Source organism: Octopus bimaculoides, chromosome 5, assembly GCF_046866305.1.
Source record: "Octopus bimaculoides isolate indiv1 chromosome 5, ASM4686630v1, whole genome shotgun sequence".
NCBI classification, from domain to species: domain Eukaryota; kingdom Metazoa; phylum Mollusca; class Cephalopoda; order Octopoda; family Octopodidae; genus Octopus; species Octopus bimaculoides.
Genome location: NC_142932.1, coordinates 85,715,246 through 85,740,147, shown reverse-complemented (window position 1 = coordinate 85,740,147; position 24,902 = coordinate 85,715,246). Strand labels below are relative to the sequence as shown.

Sequence of the window (24,902 nt, the reverse complement as noted above, 5' to 3'; positions counted from 1 at the left end):
AAATAATTGTAATGTTCATAATTAGTAGATATAATGTGCAGAAAGTCAAGGACACGCACACGCACACACACACACACACACACACACACACACACACACACACACACACACACACACACACACACACACACACACATGTTTGGTGTTCAATATAATCAAGAACTTGATAAATATTGTAATATCTCTGTTATTCACCATATTCATAAACATATTCACCATATGTGGCTAGGTAAGATCTGTAAATATAAGAAACTTGATATTTTGATTCCTGCCCACAGTTGAGGGGCTTTGCAAGTTATTTGGTGACTTCACTTGTGCTGGTATCATGTTAGCAGCACTTAGTACACTATGTAAAGTAGTGTGTGTTAGGAAAGACATCTAGTTGTGAAAACCATGCCAAATCAGACAGCCAAGCTTGATGCAGTCTTCTGATTTACTAGCTCTTGTCAAACCATCCAACCCATGCCAGCATGGAAAATGGAAATTAAATAATAATAGTAATGACGATGATGATGATGAGGATGTACTTGGTTGGATTAAAACGGTCTCTCACCTCTGTTTGCTAACCACTTTACTAAAGGGTTTGAGTGCATTTTATCAAAGCAACAAATGCTTGTTGTAGTTACCTTGTGTCCAACAAGACTAAAAATATTTCACTATTCTATGATGTCTCCATTTGTTCAACACAGAGTGACCAAAGGCAAGATGAATAGAAGAGAGCAATGACAGAAGTTTCAAGGTAAATGGGTGAAGGAAGCAAGAGTACAGAGAGAGAAGCAGAGCAAACGAGAGGATGGTAGAGGTGGGAGTGCAGGAAGAGGCTGTGATGGCAGCTATATATTTGCTGCTGTGTAGCACCTTGCACAAGTGTCTTTTGCAATGGTCCTGACCTAACCAATAAATTGTGAGTGATTTTTTTATAGATGGAAACTGTATGGAAGCTCATCATATGTGTGTGTGAATGCATGTCTGTATGAATGTTTACATTTTTGTATTTTGCATGAATAAAAGCACTGAACTGCAAGTAATGTTGTTTGTTGATAAATTCCTATCAACTAATTGTCTTCTAGAGTTGCACTTTTGAAGAGGAGAGCAATGAAGAATCCCTTACCTGAAAAACAGGTAAGGGTTAATGATAGAAAAGGCATCCAGCTGTAAAATGATGCTGCAATACTATGTAATTGTCTAATCCATGTTAACGAGGAACAAATATTGCAAGTGAATGAATAAATATTTGTACATACATATATGTAATTCAAATGTGTAACTGTGATGTAAAGGAGGAAAAGACAGAAGCAGAGAGTGAATTATGGCAATCTTATCTGTCTATCTGGAAGGATCACTCACAACGTCCACATGTTCTGTCTGACGCTGTACCGTCTAACAAATCTGCTCTTGTATGCTGTCCACTTCCAACTGACTGCTGGTGCCTTGATGACCCTACAGCCCACTGTGGCCCTTTTGGTGGGACCCACAGGCCCCACTTCCGACAGGACATGTGTACTCCTTCACTTCCGGTCCTTCCTTACAACACAACCTGGCTCACAACACCAAACGCCCCCTCCCGATCTGAAGATCATTCAACCAACCTGCCCACACCCTCTCCTCAACCCTGACCACACGCCTTAACTTTTCTCCTAATCAGCCAACCAGCGAAGAGGGCACTGCTCCCTCTGCAACCAACGTGGGACTTCAGAACTGGCCTCAGCCTCTGGCATGTTGCTGCCAGCTTCGTCCCTTTGTCCATTACTGTTAACTCCATCCTCCGACGCATTGATGATCCTTCACACAGCCAAAACATGATGTTCCTCAAATTTACAGAGGTTATTGTCCTCTTTCCCCATTGTGATGTGCATCGGGTATTTGGGAGTTTAACCCAGATTTTTTCCCCAACCTGCATAAAGGCATGGTCTTTCTCTTCTGCTGGTTGCAGTAATGCAGTACATGGATGTCTCCACTCGTACTTGAATATTGCCCTGTGTGGCACTGATTCCTCAGCCCATCCCAATCTGGGTGACATATTATATCAAAAAACAGTCTTGACTGGTGAGATGTGGCCCCTCTCTGCAATGGTCTTGATGATGTGATGATGCCTCTCCACAACCCCATTGCCACTTGTCAAGCATTTCCCTCAGTACCTCCAAGTGAAATGCAGTGCCATTGTCCACAAGCAGATCATCTACAGGGTCTTGTTCTAGGAATGTCTGATTTAGTATTCTTGTGATTTCCTCTGCGGTCCCCCTAGACTGGCACCTGTCACAGCTCCTAACTGCTCTCTGCACACTCTGCCTGGTCACATCAGAGTCAACTTTCCTGTCCACCACCATGTGATGCATGGTATGCAGTCCCCTCAGCTCTGAGTCACTCATTCATCACACTGTAGCCACGCCTTACTCCAGATCCTCTGGCACCTGCAGCCAGCCTTTCTTTACTCTGGTCAGAATATCTGCTCTATTCCTCTCAGAGGGTACAAAAACCACACTCAGCTTCAGGTCAAACTCGGCAGCTAGCTTGCACAGAATTCCCAAAGAATTCCCTTATCAGCATCTCTGTGCCCCCTTTGGTTCACACCCTCCATTCGCTGGTGACCACTGATCCTACCCATCTAAGTACAGTGGCAGAATTAGTCCGGATCTTGATGGTGCGCAGCCCTCACCTCAGGGCCAGGTTCACCCCTTCAACACAGTATCCAGCTCTGTCACATTGATGTGGTTGCAGTTGTCCTTCTTCCTGAATCAGGCTGCATCCTCCACCACGACACCTCCAATTTCCAGGACAATTCCTGTTGCTATGCTGCTAGCATCACACAACACAATCCCATTCTTCAATTTGGGCATGTACCAGTTTCCTCTTGGTTGAGTCACTCTCTCCAAGACTTCTTGCATCATGGCAATTGTCTTCTTACCCACTTTGTCACTCCACCTCACTCCTTCAGCTCATCTCTTGATGAAGCTGCATGCTGTCCGGAGCCATCCTGCAATCGGGTAGTGTCTCAGCAGCTTCCCACACGCAGAAAACAGTTCTCACCTACTCATCTCCTTCCCTCTCTGCATCAGCCTTGTCTCTCCATAGCTTGAGTCACAGTGCAGCTCCTCCTTCCATCGCTTCTTGTGGTTTGGCAGTTAGCCTGAAACTCTTGAGGTAGCTTATGACCTCCTTTGCCAACACTATACTCTTGTCCACCAGGATGTTGTCAATATAGGAATTGGTGGCTCTTTCACTTTGTCTGCCTTTTCCAGGATGGTTTTGAGAATCGTCGCCATAATCTTTGGTACTGAATTCAACCTGAATCCCAACCTGGTCAGGCAGTATGTCTGACCCTTGTACCTTACTAGCTGATATTTCCACAGTCTCTCAGCTACATGCAGCTGCAGGTATGCCAGCTTTAAATTGACGATTGTGGAGATCCCTATCATCTGCCTCCACTCTCTCAAAGTTTTACTGCAAATGTCCATGGCTTCGCTGCCCGTATGTCACAATACGTGGTTGTTCAGCTCTTGGAAATCTGATACCGGCCTGACTTTATGCTTCATCAGTGGCACCACTGCCATCTGTGGTAGCATCCACTCTCCGCTTTCTCCTTCCAAAGGATCAGAATGCCTTCCTTGATCCACTGTTCCACCTCTCCCCCGAACTCACTTTTGGCATCTCCTTTCAGGGTATGCTTATAGTAGCCTACTGCGTTTTTCAATGTCGGAGGATCTCCCTTCCAGTACCATTCCACTGTTCACTGCTGGCTGTCGAACACAGTTCGAAAATGCTTGTCTGCAATGGTGTGTGCAGCACGTTTTTCTTCACAGCTCTCACCACTCTCCTGTCATGGACTCATGGTGCATAGCGCCCCTGCATCACCGAATGTTGCACTGGCTTCATTGACTGTGACACCTCACAAATGGACAATGGTGTCAATCCCCATCACCACATCGATTCTGTCCACCACGCAGTTGATCACAATTGCATGCAACCTCAATCTCGTTCCCCGTACCACCGTCTCCATATCGCAACTTCCTCTGCATTCAACTTCTGTACCGTCAACAGCCCTTACATTACTCACTCCACTCCATTCTTCTACCACCTTTGGAGTAATTAGGGTTGTAATTAGAGTCACAGTGCATTCAAGAGAATGTGAAATAAGTTTTGTTTTTTTAGCATTGAATCTCAAAGCGCATAAAGCTATAAGTGATAGTATGTAAATATTGAGTTGAAAAGCCCTTTTTGGAAGAAAAATTTGGAGGCTGCACTTCTGAGATGTGAAGTGCATATGGGACACAACTCATCTCCTGTAGACATGACAAGCTTTTGGGGGTTACTATTTATAGCTTCATGTCCTCCAAGAATGGCTTTTCTAAAAAAGAATTTATTATAAGTCTTCATTATTGCTTTGTTAATTAGGAATAAAAACTCAAATGTATTGATAAGAGAGGGTGAGGTGATTAAAAGATTGTGTGACTTTCATGGCTTTTTCACAAGCATTAGGAATGTAATTGGAATTAAATGTTTACAATTAGAAAATTGAAACTGGCTTACAAGATACCAGTAACCAAGAGCTTGCTTCCTCTTACAATCAATATTGGTTACTCACATTGGCAGGTTGAAGGAAAAAGAGATTTTTTTGGAGGTGCAAAGATCAATATTACAAGTTACAATCAATCAATATGCTCAGACTGGTTTCTTTATGCATTTTTTCCTTCCCCCCATTATTCACATTTTTTTTTGTTTCTCATCTTCCTTCTATTAACTGAAAATGTCATGAAGAGCTTTCTGACTTTATTTCTTTTGAGAAATATTCTAAGCCAGAACCAATACTGATTAGTTGACTTCAGTAGCAGACTGATATAGGCTTCTAAGCCAAGTGAAAGCCAGCATTCTTATAAAGTCATTCCTCAGCAGTAATGTGATTACGGTACAAATAACATTTAAGTCAGCATTATTGAATTTCCGTTCTGCAGTCATCAAAAGCTGCAATGCAGAATAGATACAATGTCAAAGTCAAACAAGTTTTTGGTGGCATAGAAGATGACCTTCCATATTTTTATATTTATTTATTTATTCTTAAAGAACGGGCAAAAGCTTAACTTTTGGTAAATTATTTCTGTCATTAATTATTGTTTGTGAAATAATACTAGTTCCTTAAAATGAAGATTGAATTAAATATTTTATATGAAGGGCCCTTTTTTGTTGTTATATCTATTATTTTTTAACCCCAGGTCAACCCTGATTGAGCAGAACTTTGACCTGAAGTATTCTGGCTACGACCATCCCTTAATTTTTAAGAGTGTATGGGACTGCATTATCTAAAATCTACATTTTTTAAAGCCAATACAGTGTGATTTGAGGTAGATTTGACTGTTATTTCTAGTAAGTTGCTCAACTTCATGAAGGCTGTCTTGGTTTGCTTTTTGTGTTAGACCAGAAAGCAGTTGCTTTTAGCTCAAGGTCAGCCATGTTCAAGCAGACCTGTTGCTAAAAGCAATCCATCCACGACCATCCCATCTTTTTGCATATCTGGAACTATTTTGTCCAAAATGTCTTTTCTGTTTTATGATTGTAGAATGTGGTTAGAAAAAAAAATTGATTACTATTTCTATTGAGTCAAATAACCTCATAGATGCTTCCTTACTGATCTTAAAGAATTTAGTTTACAACATAGATTGTAACCCTACCCATAGTATGTAAATTTTGTCCCATTAACTCTATTGCATATCAAAGACAGCTTTTAAATGTCTGGTCATTTCCTGTTCTCAGCTTGTAAGTTAAATTAGTGCACATATGAGGAACAAAACCTCACCTATCCCTTAGTAAAATTAGTGCAAATATGAGGAATAAAACCTCACATATCCCTTAGTAAAATTGGTGTACATATGAAGAATAAAAGTCACCTATGTCCTAGTAAAACTAGCATATGTATAGGGAATATAACTCATTTGTCCCCAAGTAAATTTGGTGCACATATAGGAAATAAAACTCACATCCCCCTTGTAAAATTGGTATACGTATACAGGAATAAAAGCCATCTTCTTTGTAGTCTCATAAATTTTCTTGAATTTCCCATTTTCCATTTTAAACATGCATTATTTCTTCTACAAATGAAATATCTGCCAAGTTCTGCCAATTTAATAAATGGCCGTATAAATCTTTATTATTTTCATGTGAAAAATATTTCCATCTTTTGTGGCATTCCACATTAGTTTCCTTTCATGTTTTAATAGTAATTAAATTTTTCTACAAGAAATATAGCTATGTTTTCTTTTAACAATTATAATATAGTGTATGAGATTATATTGAGGAAACTAGTAGACAAAAAGTGCAGGAAGCCTATTTAAGATTTAATAAGTGCAAAGCTCTTTTGTTTAGGTCAAGACAGCTCTTGGAGTTTGCGGTTATCTGAATTAGTTAATGCATGCACATATATATGTGTGTTCTGTGCAGATTTATATTGTGTATGTGTTTGCATATGAATAAACCTGCATTCATGAGTGCGTGTGTCGCAACAGAACATGAGTGTGTATGTTTCATTAGTTTGTATGTGTGTGAATATGTATTCCATATGTATAAGTAATTGCGTGTCTGTTTACCCAGGAACCTCAAATTGAGAATCCCTGAAATGCTATGCAAATTTTATGTTTTCCTAATCAATTGCATCTGGAGTATGCAAATCAGTCTAGTCTGTCCTTTTTTTGGAGTACCTGAGTATTTTTTAAGGTTTCTATGCAGATCTGTTGCATTTATGATGATAGGAACAAATGAAAATCTGTAACCTGAGTACAAGAGCTGTAAGTTTCTCATCAGTTTTCCATAGATGTTCCCCAACTTTTGAATAGACATTCTCATCTACTGGGCAGCTGATCTCTACAGTGGTGCATGACTTTTCCTCCCTGTCTCATACAGCTATATCTGGTCCTCTGTATTTACACCAGGTTACTATTTCTATTGGAATGTTCCAACAGTATTTTTTATTTTTTAAAATGTGGATACTTTCTGTTCTGGTGTACTTTTAGTATGGCAATCAGGACAATCCTTCTTTCAATATAGCACTGTAGACCATCTTTGCAACAATGTCATGTTTCTGTGAGAGGTAGTCTTTTGAGGACATTTTTGGACAGCTACTGATATGAGTAACACCTTGCATCCTGCTATGGCATAATCAACATTTCCTATCACAGTGTTGAGGGTTTAGACATATCCTTATCTCTTTTGTTGATCAGGTATTTATTTGCTATTTCCTGTTCCATTATAGCAAATGAATAGCCTTCTGGGTGAGATGTAATGTATTTATAATCACAGGTATTAGAGAGGCTGGTATTTTTGTCAATGTTACTAGAATTCTCTGTGGAGGCACAATGGCCCAGTAGTTAGGGCAGCAGACTCATGGTCATAGGATCGTGGTTTCGATTCCCAGACCGGGCGTTGTGAGTGTTTATTGAGCGAAAAGTACCTAAAGCCCCACGAGGCTCCAGCAGGGGATGGTGGCGAACCCTGCTGTACTCTTTCACCACAACTTTCTCGCACTCTTACTTTCGGTTTCTGTTGTGCCTGTAATTCAAAGGGTCAGCCTTGTCATACTGTGTCATGCTGAATATCCCCGAGAACTACGTTAAGGGTACATGTGTCTGTGGAGTGCACGTTAATTTCACGAGCAGGCTGTTCCGTTGATCGGATCAACTGGAACCCTCAACGTCGCAAGTGACAGAGTGCCAACAACATACACTAGAATTCTCTAGCTTGCAGGATTTGTACCATGCATGACATTCTGCTGGTATGATGTGCATGTCTCTGTTTAAGTAGGTCACTCCAACCACCTTTGGTTCACAAGGAGCAGTGAGAATATGTGTCCATGTTTATATATTCCATGCTTTTTATCACTTGAGTGAAGCAGTGTTGATATTGACCTTCTGCTTTGACATCATTAACTGGACACTCTGCACTTCCAAAGACCTGCAGAATAAAGATGTCTCATATTTGATAAAAAAAAAAGTAAAGGTTGGCATCAGGAAGAGCATCCAACTGAAAAATCTTGTGTCTAATAAATCTCTACTCAAACCTGTGTACATTTGGAAAAATGGATGTCAAACACATGAACAAATGACCAATCATCAAATTGTATTTACTCCATGTTAAATGTGACTGATAAAACCTATAACTGAAGACTTTCAGGATATGACCATCCCATCTTTTCCAATGTCTCCTTCCTTTTATTTTTTTTATTTTTAATGGCTGTGAGATTTGGTTGCTATTTCTAGCATGTTCCCTCATTGGCTTGTATTGCTAAATATTGAAATCAGCAGTAAATTAAATATGTATAACTTAATACTTAAATCTTCTAATTAGTCTGTCTTAATGGTAATGTAGTTGATCAACATATATAGTGATAATTACTGTCCTGAAGGACTTCTAATATGATAAATGCAAAAACTCATTTCTGTGTGTCAGTGTATCACACTTTCACCCCCTCTCTCATTTTTCAAAGACTTCTACTATTGCTCATGTTGGGGTGAGAGTAATTGTAGGCATAAAGATGGTGAGGGCAGTGGTGAAGACAGAGAGAGAGAGAGAGAGAGAGAGAAATAAAGAAAAAGAGAGGGAGAGAAAGAGAGACAGAAATTTAGGGAGAGTTGATGATGTTTTATTAAAAGTAGTAGTGTTGATGGTGGCAGTGGGGGTAATAACAAGAGAGAGAGAAAGAGTGGGTATGTGAGAGAAAGAGAGACTGAACACTGAACTAACATATTGAATGAACAAACACACATTTAGCCTTTTTGTGATGGTAATGAAGTCATAGTAATAGTATTAGCTGTAGTTGTGATAGAAGCAGAGGCGGCGGTGATGATGGTGGTGGTAGCCAAGGTGGTCAGGGATGACAGTGAGAGTAAGCGATGTGAAAGACAGTGGTGATGGTGGTGGAAGGGAAGGCAGTGAAGTCAAAGGTATTGATTGTGGTGGCATCAGAAGTCTGAATGGTGTGCGTATGGCAGATGTGGTAGCAATGGTGGTGATACTGTTGTTTATCATGCAGCTTTGCAATAAGTTCCAAGTCGACAAATTATATCATTGTTTTGATGAAAATTGTTTATTACTTGAAATATATCGTTCAAGTTTAATAAAATTTAATATGTACTCAATGCATGAAGTGTCATTATTGGGCTCAAGGGCTAATGAAGAACCCTCCACAGGAGCTAGCTTAAGAGCCGCCCTATCGGGTGGCTTTTAAGCTAATTATAAATAACTCTTTCTGATTAACATGGCATCAGTTTTATCCTTGTATTAAAAGCGTTCAGTATTTCTCTATGTCTGTCTCAGTCTATCTATATCAGTCTCTCTGGCTGTCTATGTCAGTTTGTCTGTCTGTCTCTGTCTTTCTGTCTGTCTTTCTTTCTGTGTGTGTGTGTGTGTGTGTGTGTGTGTGTGTGTGTGTGTGTGTGTGTGTGTCTCCCTCTCACTATGTGAATGTGTCTTTCTCTGTGTCTCTGTCTGTTTGTCTCTGTCTCTCTTTCTCTCTGTGTGTCTGTGTCTCTCTCCCCACCCCCTAGTGTAATGAATTTACTATGCTGACGTACTCCAATATTTAAATGGTAACCACCCTCATGTAGATAAACCTTGCTCAGTTTCAAACCACAACTATTGAATCTTAAATTAGTTTTAAATGAATAAAAATAATAATAATTTCTGAAATTGTTTCAAAGTTTCAACTAGAAACTTGAAGCTTGTCTATAATTAATTTTATTAACCTTTTTACTAGTAATTAATTGATAATTGCTTCATTGGCCTTGGGGGAATAAAAAGACAAAGTTGATTTCACTGAGATTTTTAATAGGAAAAATAGAACACTTCACTCTTTTAGAAGTCTTGATTCTGTTTTCATGATGATGATGATGATGATGATGATGGTGGAAAGGAGAGGAGTAGGAGGAGGAGAAGAAGAAGAAGAAGAATACTTGCATAGAAACAAGGCCACTAATTTGGAGAGTGGGGTTAATCAATTAAATCAACCCTAGTACTTCATTAGTGTTTTGTTTTATTGACTCCTAGAAGGAGAAAAGATAAAGCTGACTTTGGTAGTATTTGAACTCAGAATGTAAAGGGCCAGAACAAATAATCCCAAGACATTTCTTTTGATGCTCTTACAAATTTGCCAATCTACCATGCTAATGATGATAATGATGATGATGATGATGATTTCAAATTTAATATGGTTAATAATAATAATAATAATAATAATAATAATAATAGTGGTTTCTAATTTTGGCAGAAAGCCACTAATTTTGAGGATAGGTCATAAGTTGATACCATTGAGTCTAGAAGCTGAATGATACTTTATTATATCAACTCTGGAAGAATGAAATCCAAAGTTGATTGCAGCAAGTTTTGAACTCCAGATGTAAACAACTGAAACAGATACTGTAAAGCATTTCTTCTGAAATGTAATGATTCTGTCATATTAACAGTGACTCTAGGCCAGTAATTTGGAGGGAAGTGTATAATTATGGTGATAATGCTGATGATGATGATGATATTTCTTCCTAATATAGGCACAAAGCCTGAAATTTTTGTTGGGTGGGCTAGGATTACATTGATTCCAATGCTCAGCTGGTACTTATTTCATTGGTCCTGAAAAAATGGAAGGCAAAATCGATCTTGGTGGAATTTGAACTCATAATGTAAAGCCGGAAGAGATACCATTAAGCATTTTGTCTGCCAAACTAATGATTCTGCAAGCTAGCTACCTTAATAGTAATAATAATAATAATAATAATAATAATAATAATAATAAATATTCAAATACATAACAAAAACACCAGGACTTACAAATATATATAACATACAGAAAATTGCACTACTGGGCACTGCACACATCCTATGCAAAACACTTTCAATACAGTAACCATAAGAGCATCACAGCAAACCACAGCACATACCCAAGGCACACAGAGCTGCACTTGGTAGTGAAGTGAAAGCACACTATAAAAATAAAACTACTGAATAATAATAATAATAATAACCCTTTCCATTATAGACACAAGATTTGAAGTTTGTGTGGAGGGGTGGGGGGCAACCAATTGCTATTTCATTAACCCTAAAATGTTGGAAGTGAAGTTGACCTCAGTGGAATCTGAACTCAAAACATAAAGTCAAACAAAATGCCACGAAGCATTTATGTCTGGCATGTTAACAGTTCAGTCAGTTTGCCGCCTTAATAATAATAATAATAATAATAATAATGATAATGATAATAATAATCTTTTTTACGATAGGCACAAGGCCTGAAATTTTTGGGATACTTGACTGGTGCTTAATTTATTGACCCTGAAATGATGAAAGGCAAAGTCGACCTCGGTGGAATTTGAACTCAGATAGACAGACAAAATACTGCTGAGCATTTCGCCTGGCATGCTAATGACTCTGCCAGCTCACCACCTTAATAATAATAATAATAATAATAATAATAATAATAATTAATAATAATAATAATCATCATCATCAGGTAGTGGGTCTCATGGCTTCTGATCTTAACTGGTTGGAAGTGTTATCATGTACATTGTTTTGTCTTGGTATAAAAGATGGGCTACAGCAAATATTCTGCTCAATACCACAAATTTGCTTGACAGTTACTTGACCTTGACCAGTTGAGCATGTCCCTTAGTGGCTGACGATATGTGCATCTCTGATCATGAGCAGAAGTAGTGGGGGAGCATCATAGCCATGTGTTGATAGGAATTCTTTGGGGTTTGGATAGTTCATCTCTGGAAACATGGGTGTTTCGTTCATCATCCTTAAACAACCCTTTTTCAGGGACCTTTTGAGCAGGATGGGCTACTCGACCTGAAGAAAATTCTAACTGGGCCCCACCAGCAAGATCATGCACTGTTTATCCTCATATATGAGAACACTATGTCACACACATATGGTTGTGATGCATGTGCCTGGTGTACCCTTATCAGACTGGTAGTCATGGTGGGTATATTGAGTTTTGTATATTTTACCCTTGTGCCACTTTGATGACATGCACTGCTCTCTCACTCAATAATAATGATGATAATCCTTTCTACTATAGGCACAAGGCCTGAAATTGTGGGGAAGGGGTAAGTCAATTACATTAACCCCAAAAGGATGAAAGGCATAGTTGACTTCAGTGAAATTTGAACTCAGAACGTAGCGGCAGATGAAATACTGCTAAGCATTTTGCCCAGCTTGCTAACGATTCTGCCAGCTTGCCTCCTTAATAATAATAATAACAACAACAACAACAACAATAATCCATCATGCACATAATAAATTCCTGTAGTCCTTTGGCACAGAAAGATCATAGATGTAGACATGACTGTGTGGCCAAGGCACTACACTAGGACATATTACAGCAAAGAGGATTTAAAGGTGGAAGAAAATGGTATGAACGTCAACCAGAAAGGGTAATAGAGAATGACCAATATGTAATTTTATGGGATCTTAATGTACAGACTGATTACGAAATTCATGCCAGGTTACCAGATATCATGGTTCCTGCCAAGGGGAAAAAAGAGTGTACCATCATAGATGTGGTTATATCTGTGGACATGAATGTAGCAGTCAAAGAACAGGAGAAAATAAGAAAATACCAAGTTTTGATATTTCAAGTTTAACCTCAACATGATTTGAACTCAGTTTATGGAAATATGAAGTTGAGTCTTGAGAAGCATCTAGTGTGGTGCATTACTGCTTCAGGCATTCCGCAAATAATGACTAACTCTATGGAAACCTTTCAAGATAATTATAATGCAGGACTTCAAGGAAATGTGTTTTAGTGAAGAAGCACATGAAATAGAATAACTATTGGAAAGTAAGTATCTCATTTATTGGCATCAGCTCAAGAAATATCAAAATAATGGTTATTTTGAAGGAGTAAAATCAGAAACATTAGAATGACGTATGCTTTTTTGAACTGTGTGAGCAGATCAAAAAAGTTTCTCTCAAATATTAAGAATATCATGGTTCATGATGACAGTATTTTGGATTATGTATGCATAAGAAATATTAACACAGTAATTACATCTATCTATCCATCTATCTATATAGTATTATATATCATATGATATGCACATATATGTATATATATTATATATATCATATGATATGTTTATATATGGTATATATATATAATATTATACATATATCATTTTTTCACAGTGCTTAAGAGTCAATGCTGTTGTCTACGCAGAGGTCCTGGAGAAAGTTGTGAAGCCTTGTATGTATATATCTATATCCATTTATCTATCTATCACAGTATCAAAAGTGTTGTTACATACCACTGGTCACAATGCGCTTCACATTGCTTTAGCTTTCAAATGATGCCACCCCACTGGTTTGGCAGGCAGGTCAACATTCTCTCTTCACAAAACACCACTCCATTGCAGGGTTACCCATTGCAGCTGAGTATGTGTGTGTGTGTATATATATATATATATATATATATATATATCCTTTGTCATTTATTTTTTACTTCTTTCAGTCATTAGATTGTGGCCATGTTGGGGCACCACCCTAGAGAATTTTTTTAGTTAAACGAATTGACCACAGAAATATTGCTATGTTACTTAGGTAAATATTTGAATTATATTACGGCAGAAAACTTGGAATACATATTGGTGTAGGATCACTTATATATGACAAAATTCAATTAAAAAATTTTACTCTGTAAATATTACTACCTTATTTCTACTGTAAGTAAATGATATTACTATATTAAGTAGTGATGTATTACCAAGGAAATTGTTTATATAATACCATACTATACTTACATATATACAGAGAGACAGGCTGGCAGGCAAGCCAAGGGGATCAAATAAATTTTGGTAAATTAACCTAGAAGTGTCTCCATGTACCTTTGGATAAGCAGATTATTCTGGAAAATGTATTCCAGCTAATTCAACTGGTCAATTCAGCAAGAATGATATCTAATATGTTACAGACTCATATTTGGAACAAACCATGCTATCAAAATGCTTGTAGTGATGTTTTGTATACTATTAGAATATATATTTACACCCACACACGTGTGTGTATGTGTGGCCTGCCCTCTTACCAAGAGAATGGCATCATTCAAAAGCTAAAACAATGTGAAGTGCACTGTAACCAGTGGTGTATAGCAGAATGTGATACTCTGGTTGATACCATGATATATATATATATATATATATATATATATATATATATATATTACATGTTGATATATTTTCACAGTAGAGCGATGGTTTATATTCCCTACACAAAATATGTGTATAAATTACCACATGAACATGTATATTTCTTGGGTAGGATTTTATATAACATTACCACAGAAAATATTGGTATATATTATAACAGTAACTATCGATATAATAACTACTACAGTAAGTATTTTTATATTACCAAAGTAAATATTTATATTACCATAGTAAGTATTGCTCTATTACCACAGTAAATTACCACTATGAATATTTATATATTACACTGTAACTATTTATATGTATTTACAATAAGTATCAATGTGTAGAATGTATAGTATACAACGTGGAGAATATACCACCATCATTGCCCAAACAACCTTAACATTAGTTTCAGAATTCATCTGAGGCTGGGACCACATATCATGCACCTCCTACATAATTCAGGCTCACAACATATAAATTTACTCACTGCAAGACAATTTCTTTTCCTCAACAGGCCCTGACCTATTTAACAATATCCTAAAACAAATCAAAGAAAAAGATTCCATCGCCTTCAAATGAATCCTGGACAAATTTCTTCAAGACATACCAGATAAGTCACCTATATCCGGATACATTTCAGTCAACAACAACTCCCTACTTGACTTTAAAATGACTTAACAGATCCTATCAGGTGGTGCTATAAAGTTAGACATGACCTGGATCAATCTTTAGCTGAAACATATCTAAGTTATGTACTACACTAATTTATATACTACCATAGCAAATACTGATATAAGTACCACAATAAATATTGACATATTAGCACTTAACGAATTACCATGATAATTTTTTTTATTCGTGATGGAAGCATTACAGCTGGCTATTTGCAACATCAGTGCCTGAAGTCAGTAGAATTCTATAAATCATTGGTAGTGAGATTTGGTTGATATGTGGCTATTGTTACCCCTCTGGCATAGGTCACAGGTTATGGTCTCACTTGGCTTGCCGGGTCTTCTGAAGCACAGCATATTTCCTTTTAAAGCCTAGCCAGGCTCATGGGTCCAGTTTCCTGGTTTCCATGGCGTATGTGTTCGCCAGCTGGACAGGACTCCAGTCCATTGCAGTGTTACTCATTTTTTGCCAGCTGAGTGGACTGGAGTAACGTGAAATGAAGTGTTTTGCTCAAGAACACAACGCATCGCCCAGTCCAGGAATCGAAACCACAATCTTACGATCATGATGCTGACACCCTAACCACTAAGCCACACGCCTCCACTTACACATATATATATATATGTGTGTGTCTTTGTGTTTGTGTTCTGTCCATGTAACTTAGTGGTTCAGCAAAAGGAATTGTTAGAATAAGTACCAAGATTAAAAAATAAGTACTGGAGTCAATTTGTTCAACGAAAATTCTTCAAGGTGGTTCCCCAACATAGCTTCAGTCTAACATACATTCATACACGCATGCACGCATGCATGTGCACATACACACACGTACTTATATAGATGCATACATATATGATGGGCTTCTTTCAGTTTCTGTTTATTAAACCCAGTCGCAAGGCTTTGGGTAGAGTAGAAGACACTTGCTCAAGATGCCACGCAATGGTACTGAACCCAAAACCTTGTGGTTGGGGAGTAAACATCCTGTCATACTTCTTGCCACATTATTTTATTCCATAATTAGATTTTAATATCTTTAATTCAGAATTCTAATTGAAATTCTTCAAGGTACTCTGTAGTACTTTTAGCTATTTAATTAATATTTTATTTAATTAATACTTAATTACAAACTCCATAAAAAGAATTTATATTTAAAACTTTGAACATACAATGTAATTAATAAGATCAAAACTGACTTTTAATTCTTCATATTGAAAAGACAAAAAGAAATGTAAGTAAAGGCCAGTATAATCAGTGGGGTGGGGGGTGGGGGTAGTGAAGGCAATTGATTGATACAAAATCAATAATGTCTTACAGGCAAGAAAGAATCAGAATTTTTATTAAGAGTTGGGTCTTTCACAAAGAGAACTAACATGCTTTCAAAGCTACAAAAGTTGCATAAAACTTTCTCTTCTTACCATAAAAAAAAAACCTAGTTTGAGAAGACGCATATCAAAGGCATTCTATTTATAACTATTCTATAGTTATAATGCAGTGGTTCTCAACTGGGGTCCATATAAGATTTTGTTATTAAAATTTATGTGCAATAAATTGGTTATACTTCTACAATTCACAAAATATAACAAAATTTTATGTAAATTCTGAATAATATTTAATTATAAAAATATAATATGTTGTTTTTTTTTTAACCCTTTGACATTCAAATGTTCTACTTATTTATCCACATTATTTTGAATTAATCGTGCTTTATCTCATAACTTCAATATTTTAATGATGTGATTGTATATTTTTAGAATGACTCTGTAAGGTTGGTATGAGAGGTTAGATCTGGCCAGTTTGAACATAAAACAGGTAGAATATTTTGACCAGATATGGCTGGTTTAAACATCGAATTGCTTTGGGGTCCATCTGAGTAAAATATGAATCAAGGGGGTTTCACAGACACAAAATGGCTGAGGACCAAAGGCCTAGTGTGTCCTTCCATCTTATAAGACAACAGCGTGGTTTGATGGGCATTTGGCTGCTATTCCTAGCAGGTATACTTCTTTACAGATTTCTTCACAGTCTAGTAGTGTGAAGTAGTTATTGATATTGCAAGTGGGGTGATGCTTCTTTACAGATTTTGAAGTGTAGTGTAGTATATTCTGTGAAGAAAAGTTGTGTGGTTAAATGTAACTTCAAATAGATCATACAAACACATACACACATCACATCTATAGAAACACAGATACACATATATACAAATAAGTGCAGACAGACACTCTCTCTCATGCACACACACATTAAAATATTTCACTCAACACATATACAAATTCATACACATATGAACATATAAAAATGTATATACAAAGAGACTCATATTACACAGATATATGCACCTACAGATAGGCATACTCAACACAAATACACATAGACAAACACATACCATATATGTTTGCATACACAATATACACACAGAAACACATATTTAATGCTCATACCAAAGTAGTTTGAATCTAAAGAATTTCACAGTAGTATTTTCACCCTGGGCCCTAACCTGGACAAATTAGCTGCTTCCTTGCATTTAAGGTTAGGCAATGAAGCCAAAACAATTTGCTGGTGCTAAACATGAATGTCAGTGAAATATTTTATACCCTGATAACATTTAAAAGATTGGGAGTAAACAATTATAATTGTACCTTTAAATAATATGAGACGAAAATTACATGAGTGTGAATGTGACTGCAATCAGGACAGACCTATTGTAGCATAATTTACTGAGATTATATTGATCAGAGGCTGTCATTAATAGGCACGGCTGTCATGTGACAGTAGTTGTCACAGTAACAGGGAAGTATATTTTCATATCTGATATCTGTATTGTTCAGTGTGGCTTTGGAAGATTATTGGACTGCAGTCATGTTGGGGCACCCACTCCAACTTAAACGTTTTTTTAGTTCTGGTACTTATTTACTTATTTTTTGAGCCTGGTACTTATTCTAACAGTTTCTTATGCCAAACTGTTAAGTTACAGGATGTAAATGAACTGACACCAGTTGTCTGTCAAATGGTGGTGGGACAAACACAAAGACACATGCATAGATATACATGCATATGCATACAAATATACATACATATATATATAGGAAAATGAAAAAAAAGGCAGAATGCTAAACTGGAAGCATATTTTAATAAAGATTTCTAAACTGGAAGCTTATTTTAATAAAGATTTCTAACCGGTTTTCATTGCGAAAGCAAATTATCAAGAAGGAGAATGAAAATGTTTTTTACAAAGAAGTACAAAATGAAGAAAATAATATATAAAACAATAATATATAAAAAAAATAAATATACCCATACATTATATTGTCTTTGAGCTTTTGAAGTTCAATAGTAGTTCACGTATATAGTGGTAGGAAAAATAAGGATGCATGAGAGTTGAGAGTTTTGTTAGGTTTAAAAAAAGGGTTAAAAGTTTGTGTTAAGCAGGAAATGTGGTGTCAAAACAGGAAGTGTGTGTCAGGGGAGACAAATGTTTTTAGTTGGAGTTATGAACTCTTTTTCAACAGGAAGTTTATGTCTGTTCCTAGAGAAATAAGGTCACTGAGGGGTGTGTGTGTTAAGAAATGGTTGGAATTTCTCTATGAAAAGATTCTCCTTGTTGATTCTTTCTTGTGTGGAGATTCTGTCTTTACATTGATAGAAAGGGAATATAATGAATTTAGGGTTTTTGTTTCTGGCGCAAGAGTCTATGTGGCCACTGAGTGGAATTTGGCGGTATTGAGGGAGATTTATTTGTTCCTTATGGACTGCTACTCTTCTATGCAACGGGAGGCTCGTCTGTCCGATATAGAAGTTTTGCCAACCTGCGCAAGTGAGGACATAAATGAGGTTGCCAGAGGAACAAGAGAAATTGGTTTTGATTTTAAACTTTGTTCCTCGTTTGAAGGTAAATTCAGAGCCTTCAAGTAGAGGGGCAGGTACCACAATTAGGGCGTGCACATTTTTTAACTGATGGGGGTGGAAGTGGTGTATGTAGTTTGGCATTGGTTAATAGTGTTTTCAAAGATTTGTGTTGCCTTTTGCATTTAAGGACTTTATGTGTATTGATGATATTGTTCATTTTCAGGTCTGTGGTGAGTAAGGGGAGGTTTTGTTTGATTGTGGTGTATGCTTCGATGTTTTTGGGGTTGTGGGTGGAGATGTATGGAAGTATGGAGCAGTGGTAGTATGTATTATGGGTCCTTTTAAAATAAAAAAAACCCTTCATAAAAGGACCCATAATACATACTACCACTGCTCCCCACAAACACCACCCCAAACCACACTACAAACACACATACCCCCCTACCTCCCTCCACACAAAATACATCCTCTCCCAACCCTACAAAAACCCTTTTCCCCCACAAAATAATCCAAACAAGACCCAACTCAACCATTCTCCTCCCCCATGGACAAGAAGCATCATGAACCCTCCTTACGCTTGTTATTATCCCCATCTCAATGCCCCTTACTCTCACACCAATAACAAACGGAATCCTACCCACACCTACGCATAAATCTCCCACCCAAGGAACCCCATACCGTCCACCCAACAAACACCCACAATCATACCACTTTTTCTACAGATCTTCATACCCACGCCACTCACAACAACAGAACCACAATAACTACCTACCCCACTCCAACCTTGCATACAATCCACCCTACAAACACCCAAAAACCCACCGCATTTCTCACAAAACCTTAAACCATCACATCCCATACCAACACAATCACTATACCTACCCATCCACTTCCACCCTCTCCACCCAACAATACCCCTACCCCTACCCCTTCTACCAGAACTCTAACAATCACTACACCCCCTACTTCAACAACCATTTTCTAGACAGAGGGGAGAAAAACAGGCACTACCGCTAATACCGACCCATCAAAAGAAAACTAAAAAGAAAACTAAAATAATAAATCTCTCTAATAAAACCCTTACACAAACCCAAATTAACATCCTAGCCAGGGGCTTAACATTCACACCCACCCCAAGAACACCCAACCCCCCTGAGATCAAGGATGACATTTCAGAATTTTGCAGAAAGCTTCGTTTAACAGAAGCTTTTATAGACTTCAACAATGAGGATGACTCAATTATTAAAAACAAAAGCAACTTCATACCTTCCAAAGGAAGGAATAAAGCACTAGACGATTTTTGCAACCACATCCAGAGTTTCCCTTTTACCCCACATAAAACCAAGGTCAAATCAAACTTTAATAGCATAGAATGGAAAAACCTAAGAGACTTACAACAGGACAAAAACCTTACTATCAAAGAAGCTGACAAAGGTAGTACTGTAGTCCTAATGAACACAGATTTTTACGAACACCTAGCACTCTCCTTACTAAACGACAACTCCTTCTATGAAATTATCACCAACTATAAACAACAAAAAACTCTCAAAAACCTCACCAACCTTATACTCCAGCAAGGTCAAGGACTCACGGACAAAGAAAAGGATTACATCACTAATTTCAAATGCAAGCCCAGCCTCTTCTATGGCCTCCCTAAAATCCATAAGAACAAATCCATCACCGAAGCTTGCAAACTCTCCTCTGAAATCTACATCAACATCAAGGCACCGGAAGATTTAAAACTAAGACCCATTATAGCAGGCACCTCCTGCAAAACACATCGCTTAAGCAACTTCTTGGACATTCTTTTGAAACCTTTCCTAAGTCACATCAAAAGTTTCATTAGAGATGATCTTGACATGCTCAATCACCTCCTGAAAACAACAAACGAGGAGTCACTCTTGGTTTCTTTTGACGTGGTCAACCTTTATACAAATATCCCTCATGAATATGCTATTGAGGCAATTAAATTCTGGCTGCACAAACACCCAGAAACATTTCCTAATCGCATCAACACAACTTTTATCATAGAATCACTTAAGTTCATTCTGACCAACAATTACTTCCTGTTTGCAGACACATACTTTCGCAAAAAATGTGGTATCGCGATGGGTACTAAAGCTGCACCAGTCCTTGCGAACCTCATAATGGGTTTTTTTGAATTAACACTATATGAAATCTCACGCCAGAAATTTGGACACCTTTTCCACATCTATTTAATGGATAACTGGAAAAGATACTTGGATGATTGTTTCATCATATGGAAGGAACCTTATGAAAAACTTCTAGAATTCAAATCCATACTTAATAACATACATCCTAGCATTCAATTCACTATGGAATTCAGCAAGCATCATCTCTCTTTTCTTGATCTCTTAATTATAAAAACACCTAATAACCAAATCACAACCGACATCTACCACAAACCTACAGACTCACAACAATACCTCCTTTTTAGCTCATGCCACCCAAAACACACCAAGATAAATATCCCCTTTAATTTAGCTAAAAGAATTTGCACCATTGTCTCTGACCCAACCACTCGAGAAATACGCTTACAAGACCTCAAAAAAACACTGTTACAACGCCAATATCCCTCCACACTCATAGATTTTGGAATAAAACGTGCCAAGGAACTTGACAAAAACACACTAAAAACCAACCAACATAATAACACACCCAACCCCAAAATACTTCCATACATCTCCACCCACAACCCCAAAAACATCGAAGCATACACCACAATCAAACAAAACCTCCCCTTACTCACCACAGACCTGAAAATGAACAATATCATCAATACACATAAAGTCCTTAAATGCAAAAGGCAACACAAATCTTTGAAAACACTATTAACCAATGCCAAACTACATACACCACTTCCACCCCCATCAGTTAAAAAATGTGCACGCCCTAATTGTGGTACCTGCCCCTACCTACTTGAAGGCTCTGAATTTACCTTCAAACGAGGAACAAAGTCTAAAATCAAAACCAATTTCTCTTGTTCCTCTGGTAACCTCATTTATGTCCTCACTTGCGCAGGTTGGCAAAACTTCTATATCAGACAGACGAGCCTCCCGTTGCGTAGAAGAGTAGCAGTCCATAAGGAACAAATAAATCTCCCTCAATACCGCCAAATTCCACTCAGTGGCCACATAGACTCTTGCGCCAGAAACAAAAACCCTAAATTCATTATATTCCCTTTCTATCAATGTAAAGACAGAATCTTCACACAAGAAAGAATCAACAAGGAGAATCTTTTCATAGAGAAATTCCAACCATTTCTTAACACACACACCCCTCAGTGACCTTATTTCTCTAGGAACAGACATAAACTTCCTGTTGAAAAAGAGTTCATAACTCCAACTAAAAACATTTGTCTCCCCTTACACACACTTCCTGTTTTGACACCACATTTCCTGCTTAACACAAACTTTTAACCCTTTTTTTAAACCTAACAAAACTCTCAACTCTCATGCATCCTTATTTTTCCTACCACTATATACGTGAACTACTATTGAACTTCAAAAGCTCAAAGACAATATAATGTATGGGTATATTTATTTTTTTATATATTATTGTTTTATATATTATTTTCTTCATTTTGTACTTCTTTGTAAAAAACATTTTCATTCTCCTTCTTGATAATTTGCTTTCGCAATGAAAACCGGTTAGAAATCTTTATACAAAACCCATTTTATATTTTTTAAATTTTATTTTTATTCCCATATATATATATATATATATCTATAAAACAGGCTCCTTTCAGTTTTCCTATACCAAATCCACACACAAGGCTTTGGTTGGCCCCGTGCTATAGTAGAAGACACTTACGCAAGGTGTCACACAATAGGACTGAACCCTGAACCATGTGGTTGAGAAGCAAACTTCTTGCCACACAACCATGTCATTGTTGTTGATGGTGTTGTCATTGTCATTGTGGTTGCAGTTGCTTTTCTTAGCTCAGTTTGTAGAAAAGAGCAGTGCTCATGACTTTTGCAGGCATTTTTTTAGCCAATGAAATTGATGCCATCGATGTTCCACTTGAACCATTACAAGTCAACAACTGCAGGAAAAATATGGTTTGAAAGGGAATTCCAGTGGGGTAACATTTTGGGAAGGAAGGATTTGAATAAGTGGTAAGAGAAGGTCCTAAGGTTTATGGTCAAAGCAAAATGGAAGATGAAGTTATATTATAATAATAATTTACAGTATAGCTGTAACATTAGAACTATCAATAACCAATAAGTTGGTTATTTTCCTCCATGTCAAGCAATTATCGTTAAATAAAATCATTGAACTGATGAGAAATTAAATGAGTTAATTAATGAGTTAATGAACTGTTAGTTCATTACTTAATTGTAAATCCCAAAGTTATTCTAACCTAGTACCATTTCCTGTTGGGCAATTTATAGTCATGTCTTGTTTTGGTCTCTTCTCAGATATACAACAACAACAATAATAATAACAATGATGACAATCATAATGGGGACAGCAACAAGAACATGAAGAACAATGACAACAACAGCTACAACAATGGTGAAAATAACAATGGTAGCAATACCAATGACAGCAAAAAATAACAACAAAAAACACAACAGCAGTAACAGTAACAACACCACCAACACCACCACCAAAAACAACAGCAATAACAACAATAACAGCAACATCTTAATTTTTGACACACTTTGTTCATAGATTCTGGAGCACATGCTCACACACACACACACAAGCACACACACACACACAAGCACACACATACACAAGCACACACACACACAAGCACACACACACACACACTCAGATTCAGATAACTTGTGTGACATTACATACAAAAATTCTTTATTTCCCTTATCAATCTGGTCAACGAATAATAAAGCTTGGTATTGAAAAATATAACAAAAGTCCTGTGTTTACTGTGGTTTCAACTGAATTAATGTTTTATATTAATACAGTAAAAAAAAAAAAGGTGTGTGATCCCTTCGCTTGGTAAAAACTGAAAATTTTCCCAGTAGTGAGATTTTATACAATAAAGTTTTTTCACCTTTGTAGATGAATGGAGCCACAGAAACTAACAGTGTCTTGTATGCTACTGCAATGTAGTTTATATGAATCATTGATTCTTTGCAAGGAAGGCGTGACAAAAAAATGTTTATTTGTCCATTGAGGAAAGTAGGTAAACTGGTTAGTGGCATATTTATCCAGAAACCACCATCACCCCCATTCACCTTAGTTTAAAATGTTTTAACTTTTTATTGTTTGCTATGTCATATGCCACTTACTAACTTAAGCCTTTCATTCCTTAAGGAGCATAGGCCAGTGGCAGCTCTCTCATTTCCACATGTGATATTCGGTAGCCATTTTGGCTATACAAAATCTTTCTTGCTTTCACTTGGTGCTCAGCAGTTTGAGCAGTTATTTCTTCTTACTCTTTCTACTATAACATTACCAAAGGTTGCACATTGTGGAATCAGTCATTCTTAATGCAGGGCTGTAAGGTTTTTCTGTCCCAGATCTTGGTTTTGAATTGTCAGTGATGCTTCAGTGGCTTTGCTTTTTTCTAAGTAGGGCTGTAGGCCCTATACAAAAACCAAATTTTACTTCTGGGAAGAGAGGGGTCCATATTAGTCCATTCTCTATCTTTTGACTTGTCCAGCATGGACAAGGAGCTTGCATCCTACTGGCATAACTCTCAGAGTCATTGATGGACATAAGCCACCACATCACAACAAAACCTGGACCTTGTAGGTGGTATGTCATACATAGTATATGCTACTTTTTATGTCAGTAAGAGTTCAACAACTTTCTCATTTCCAAATGTGATATTCAGTAACCATTTTGGCTATACAAAATCTTTCTTGCTTTCACTTGGTGCTCAGCAGTTTGCGCTGTTATTTGTTCTTACTCTTTCTACTATAGCATTACCAAAGGTTGCACATTATGGAATCAGTCATTCTTGCTCACATTTTCACCTGTCTTAAATAACCAGATGTTTAAGCTGAACAAGAAACAAAATTGCTGAATCATTTTCTGTAATATCACACATGTAAATAACACTATGGTTGACAACACACATTCATAATATTAGACTTCATATATATGAAAATATTTATTATAAATTGCCTACAACATGTTGTATATAAACCTTCTCTTTATTAATGTTGTGATTTGAAGCTTGTTATGTTTCTCTCTGTTTTATTGTTCATTTTCAATCTGTATTTATTTTCTTGC

At 37.1% G+C, this 24,902-nt stretch overlaps 1 long non-coding RNA gene across 1 annotated transcript; it reads left to right on the top strand.

Annotated features, from left to right (window-relative positions):
• The first annotated feature begins 693 nt into the window (after positions 1 to 693).
• LOC149135631 (uncharacterized) lies at positions 694 to 15,161 on the top strand. Its single transcript, XR_016241932.1, has 3 exons — positions 694 to 904; positions 13,159 to 13,216; positions 14,674 to 15,161. It is a non-coding gene; the product is annotated as an uncharacterized LOC149135631 (long non-coding RNA).
• Positions 15,162 to 24,902: the final 9,741 nt, after the last annotated feature.